The sequence below is a fragment of the Bos indicus x Bos taurus genome, chromosome 12, assembly GCF_003369695.1.
Source record: "Bos indicus x Bos taurus breed Angus x Brahman F1 hybrid chromosome 12, Bos_hybrid_MaternalHap_v2.0, whole genome shotgun sequence".
Lineage (NCBI taxonomy): Eukaryota > Metazoa > Chordata > Mammalia > Artiodactyla > Bovidae > Bos > Bos indicus x Bos taurus.
In genome coordinates, this window is record NC_040087.1 from 35,706,003 (window position 1) to 35,712,419 (window position 6,417).

Sequence of the window (6,417 nt, forward strand, 5' to 3'; positions counted from 1 at the left end):
GTGCCCACAGGGGCTTCCCTGGAGGTCCAGTGGTTAAGAATCTGCCCTCCAATGCAGGGGACGTGAGTTCCATCCCCAGTCAAGGAGCTAAGATCCCATGTGTTAACAAAGCAACTAAGCCTGTGCACCTCAACGAGGTCCCAGTGCAACCAAAAAAATTAAAAAGCAACAAGTACACAAACGTCTTCTCAAACAGAAGAGCTAACACAAGATGTGAGGAATCCAAGCCACAGTCTGAAAACCCAGGAAGGACATGCACGCAAGGATACCTCTTGAACAACCAGGGCCACCAGCCGGGCTTTCTCTGTGTCAGTAAGAAAAACAGCTACCACGAGCTAAAGCACAACCAATGTGTCAAAGTCTGTGAGCTCCTAATGCAACTAAGAAATTAAAAACCCTTGTCAATCGTGCTTGGAGCCTCACTCACACATGTGGTGCCCCCTGGGGACCTGGGCTCCTGGATATGGGGCTGGTTCCTCTGTCCTTGGTTCCCTTTCCTGGGTGACCCACTGGCCCCAGGTGCCCCACTGACTGCCAGGCAGCTCTACAGGCCCATCGTGGGGGTCAGTTCCCAGCTCTAAGTCCCTGATGTCAGATCCATAGCCTGAAATCCACCCCCAGATTCACCACCGTGTGTGTACGCATGTGGATACAAGAACTTGCCAAGGCTCAGAATCAAGTCCTGTGTTTGATGTGCACCTGTTTGTGTGTGTGCATGTGTGTGTTTGCATGTACATGCATGTGAGAGCAGGCTAAGCACTCTCCAGCTTGGCACAGGCTGGCATCAACCTGCCCGGTCCTGGTTGGAAGGGATGAACCAGGTGTCCCGAAACCACCACACAGGGACTCAGCTCTGCCTGGCTCTTGTGAAGAGATGGATTCCGGGTCTTTCAGAGTCCTGCTGACTCGGGGCCTCCCCAGCAGGGCCCAGGGATCTGTGTTTTTGCAGGAATTCCAGGTAACACAGGTGGGCAGCCGCAGCCATGCTCCCCCAACCCCTGATACCGTCTTGAAATCTCTGCAAGGCCCCTGGGGGCCCATCTGACCCTGGGGACCCTGACTTGGAGGGTCTTTTTTACACTGAGTTGAATCCGCCTCCTGGATTCGACTAACCCTTGGTTAGTCAATCCCTCTAACCCTTGGCTCCCAGTCAGTTGTGAACCAGCTTCCTGGCCTGCTGACTTCTGACCCGCTCTTTCCAGAATCCCTGGTGCAACAGACCCCAGTGGTCTCCTCTGACTTGATCATGACCTCCTTATACAACTGGAAAGGCAGCTGTGTTTCAAGAAAATGGTACTTTCTATCAGGAAGAAAAAGGGGATCCCCCAAGCATGTGGGCTACAAGTAAACTGAGCCCTTGAGAATTGGCGGCAGGCACATCGTGTTAGATTCCCTATGAAAGCCTAGGCAGCTGGACCTGGTTCGACGTTCGACACTTCCAGGGCTCAGACACCTGCCATGCGGGCAGCGCGATCCCAGAAAGAAACAATGGAGGAGCACCTCACCGGATGGGGTCTGGAAGCCAGAGTCCATGGCGGGCCAGCTCAGAAAATGCTCTTGACGGAGTGAGGAAAGCTTACACTGATATTAGCACATCTTTGAAAACGGGGCCAGTAATTCTTCTCTAAGACTAAGAGTTGGGGAAACTTCCTGATGTAATGTAGGAGAACACAGGCCACCTGAACTCGGCACTCTTCCTGGTGTTAAGGCCACTGCTGTTACTGTGCCTGCAACAATGAATCCAGAAAAATACTCATTCCACTCAAACCCTCAACACAGCTGAGTAAACTGCCTTGCTCAGCATGGTGGGAAGGTGCTTAACTCTGTCGGGTCCATCTTGATTATGGGCTACATTCCAGGTTTTTTTTGCTTGTCTATTGCTTTTCTAGAAATGACTGGGGGATTGTGAATAAGCTGTGGAGACTTTGAGTTGTGTCATCTTCCTCTGTCGTGGGTTGCTCGTAGGGTGAGGGGGGCAGTCAGTTTCTGGCAGGGCCTCAGGCCTGTGGGTTCCAGGTGTCCCTGTTGTGGGGCATGGCCTTCAGCCGCGGCTGAGCTGTGGTCCGTCTGATTTGTCAGGAACGGCCTGTGGGTTCACTGAGCCCCGTCCCTGAGCACAGGCTCAGGGTGCTTGGGCCTCCACCTCTTGCACAGACTGGTGAGGACAGAGGGAAAACTCACACTGAGTCAGTGCTTCCCCCTCCATCTGCCCTGCCTTCTGGAACATTCACCTTTGTCTTCGGCCCAATTTGATGGCCACTTTCTGCTCAAGCACCTGTTTTGCTTTATATTTGGTGACTGGCTGGCTGGTCGGTGTGGAGCTGGCCGGGGTCCCATCCTCCCGGGTGAAAGAGGCTGTGCCTGCACCTGCCCTTCAAACCACTGGTCCTTATGCCTGACCACTCTGTCATGGTCATGAAGGTGGCTAGTCCAACACGAGCGCCCCTCCACAGCTGGGATCAGAACCCCCTGAGCAGCTTCGAGAAGTCTGGAGGCTGTGTCTACACCCCAGACCACCCATCAGAGTTTCCAGGTGTGGAACCCAAGCATCAGTATCATTCAAAGCACCCGGTGACTTCTGTGTAACCAAACTTACTGGAAATGTTTCTTGAGCCCTTGTATGTCTCAGCATGAAAGTGTGAAAGTGTTAGTGACTCATTCATGCCTAACAGCAACCCCATGGACTGTAGCCCACCAGGCTCCTCTGTCCATGGAATTCTCCAGGCAAGAGTACTGGAGTGGGTAACCATTCCCTTCTCCAGGGAATCTTCCCAACCCAGGGATCAAACCCAGGCCTCCCACATTGCAGGCAGATTCTTTACCTTCTGAGCCACAAGGGAAGCCCTGTATGTCTCTACTTTTCATGAATTATTTTTCTTAATTCTATGGTAGCCTCATTATTTTCATACAAGGGAACTAAGTCAGATGATCAAGCATTCCAAGGCCACGTGGACATTCCAGAGCCAGGACTTGTGGCCAGTTTGAACTCAGACCCACACGTTAACTCCACGCTTCATCACGGTACATGGGGAGGGCACGCTTGCAGGAGACTGAAAGTTCAGATTTGAATGAATAGCAGTCTGTCGTGTTGCCATAACTTACTTGCAGTTTTCCCTGTTGTAGGAGAGTCAGGATGTGGTCAACATTTTTACTTTATAAATTATTCTGCATAGAATATTCTCTGCCTAAAGCTAAGTACATCTCTAATTGCTTACCCAGGACAGATTACTGGGAGTGGAATCAGGTTTTCACTAGATAGAAAGGTTTATAAATCTCGGTACACATTTCCAAGGACCCCAAGTATACACGAATGCTGGGTGCACCAGGGCTGTAGGCACATTTTCACTGGGAAATAAACAATGGGTTAATTTCCAGTACATCTTCCTTGTAACGACCTTAAATTGCTAAACTCCACATCTGCCCAGGGGGCGCTAGTGGTAAAGAAGCCACCTGCCAATGCAGGAGATGCAAGAGACCCAGGTTCGATCCTTGGGTCAGGGAAATTCCCTGGAGAAGGGATTGTCAACCCTCTCCAGTGTTCTTGCCTGGAGAATTCCATGGACAGAGGAGCCTGGCAGGCTACAGTCCGTGGTATCACAAAGAGTTGGACCTGACTGAGTGACTTAGCACACGCATCTGCCCATGGGCAGGTGCGTGGGCTTCCTGGTAGGGAGAAGAGGGTGAGGGTTTGTCTGTGTCCATGGCGTGAACTTACCTGTCCTGGATCAGGCAGGTATGTCTGCCGAGGCTGAATCACCCACAGCCAGGAGTCCCCTTAAGCCACCTGAGCATTTCCTTGCCATCTGTGCCTTGCCACAGCTGCCTTGCCATAAATTCTTCGTCATATTTATCCTTGGACTGATTTGTGAGGGTTGATGAAGCAATAAGATGAGATTAAAAAAAACAAGTTCCACCCTTTCTGGACTGACTGCATCCGTGTTTGGTGGCGAAAACAGGAAGCAGCAGGAAGAGAAGGGGGACAGACGGCAGGCGTGTGCAGGTCTGAGGTGCCCAGGGCATGATCAGAGAACTGGTTGGTGCTCTGAGTTCTTCCTTTGACACATGTTTATGACAGGCAGATGACACAGCATTTATAGATTCTTCAAAGCACTGACCCAAGTAGAAAATACAGTGTAAATCAGGCAAGTTTTCAGCACACACAACTCTGCAACACAGTATCCTGAATGTTCCTTCCTTTTTTTTCCCCTTTTTATTTTTGACCGCAAGACATGTGGGATCTTAGCTCCCCAACCAGGGATCAAACCCATGCCCCCTGAAATGAAAGTATAGAGGCTTAGCCACTGGACCACCAGAGAAGCGCCTTTCCCTTTTTTTCCCTCTTTCTTTTTAATTTTTTAAATTATGAAAGTACAATAACATATTTACGGGACACTCGGAAAATAAAAAACAAAGTTACATATTGTTCCACTATATATGATAATATACACTATTTTTTAAACTAGATCAATTATGATTTTTAGTTGGAGTTTAATATTAAACTCTCAAAAATGAATAGAAGAATATATAGAAAAGAAGAAGGCTATATAGTAGACCTGAAAAGCACAATGAACCAATTCAATGTAATTAAGACTTACACAATTTTCACACAACAGTAGGATACAGATTCTATTCAAGTTCCCATAGACTATAAACTACGAGACACTGGAACATATCTGGGCCTTCCCCTTTTAATTTAATTTTATTATTTACTTATAACGGGGTGTGGGCTCTCTAGCTATGGCCCAAGGGCTCTAGAACAGGGCTTAGCTGCTGTGTTGCATGTGGGATCTTAGTTCCAAGATCAGGAATTGAACCCACATCCGCTGCATTGGAAGGCAGATTCTTAACCCCTGGACCCAAGGGAAGTCCTTTTCTGGAGAACTCTAACACAGAATCAGCAGTTCTTCCAGTTTCTCCAAAGCAGAGCAGCGCTACACAGAACATTTAAAGTCAAATGAAACATGCTTCTAAACCTAAGCCTGGAAACCGCTGAAAAGTCAGAGGAACCTCCTGACTCCCCGCGTGAATACAGACCAAACCCGGGTAAAAATGGGTCCCAGTAAATATTATTCTGACAGTTACTAAGCTCAGAACCAATGTCTGTCACGTCCACAGGCGTGAGGAGGTGGTGCCTTCCCCAGGTGACCAGTTGAGAAGGCGCCTCTGTGGTTTTCATCGGCTCCATGGACATATAGCTGACAAAGTGCACACTGATGTTTGTGGTGTGAGTTCTAACAGGCCTGAGTCTGGTTGCAGAACATTTGTTAAAACCTCCAGAACCTGTGTACCCTCGCTCACGCCCAGAGCTGAGTGGACACAAGCCTCCCAACCACGTCCCTGAATGGAGGACACAAGCTGCCTCCTGAATGGAGGTGTTTCCTGGAGTGGCCATCAGGGTCGCTGCCCTTCAGGTTTTGCTTTAGAGCTGTCTACATGGCCTTTCCTAACCCGCTCCTGCACTGACCAGATGTGCGGCCTGGAAAACGGGTGATGTTTGCTGCAAGCATGAATTTTCCCAGAAAAGGCAAGAATGAACAAGTAATAAAAACAGAGGGGGGAAAGTTGGCTGTTGTAGCTCATATTCACAAGCTACTAGATATTAATTAGGGATGGGGTGGGTGCGGGTTGGGGTGGGATGAGGCTGGGGTCTGCTCCTTGTTTGTGCCCCGGTTCTGCACTCAGAGTCCGGGGCAGGTGCAGTGTCTCTCAGGCACCAGGCATCTTACTGGACAAGCTCTCAATGGACTCTGCGTGTTTCCGTTGTACTTTTCAGAGCAACACCACATCATCTTTTCTGGAGAAAACACTTTATGTTGAGAATACAGAGCAGATTTAAAGGACTTGGAGTGAATTTGGGTTTATGTTGGAAACAGACATGCCGATCTATCCCCAGTCAGCTTGCTTTCTTTTCCTTTTCTTAGGGGTACGCTCTGGGGAGAGGGTGATGCCCTCTTCTCTCCTGCCGGAACCCACCCTCAGCCTCCTCCTGCATCTGCAGAGCAGGGCCGGGCCCTCTGGGCAATGGTGGGACCCCCTGGAGAGGAGGAAGGACAGCTGGGCCACAGAGCTCGGGGATGCTTCTTCCTCACCGTGTGTGCTGGGGAAGGCGGGAGGGTAGCGGGTTTGCGCAGACCGTGGTCAGTTCTGTTGCAGAGCTGCACCAGGGCCACATATCCTTTCTCCCACTTCCCAGGACGGTGCCCATCCTGTCTGTGTCCACGGGGCTGGGGGCCTGAGAGGAAGACCCAGGGCCAGGCCTCGTGGGCCAAGATCCTGAGCTCGTGGGCAGTGGACTTGGGGAGAGGGAGGTTCCGTCTGGCCCCGTTTTGGGGCAACCTTGGTACCTCTGCACGCAGCTCAGCTCTGGTCCTGACCCGCCGCCCACGTGGAAGGCAGGCTGTCACCACACCCGGTGCA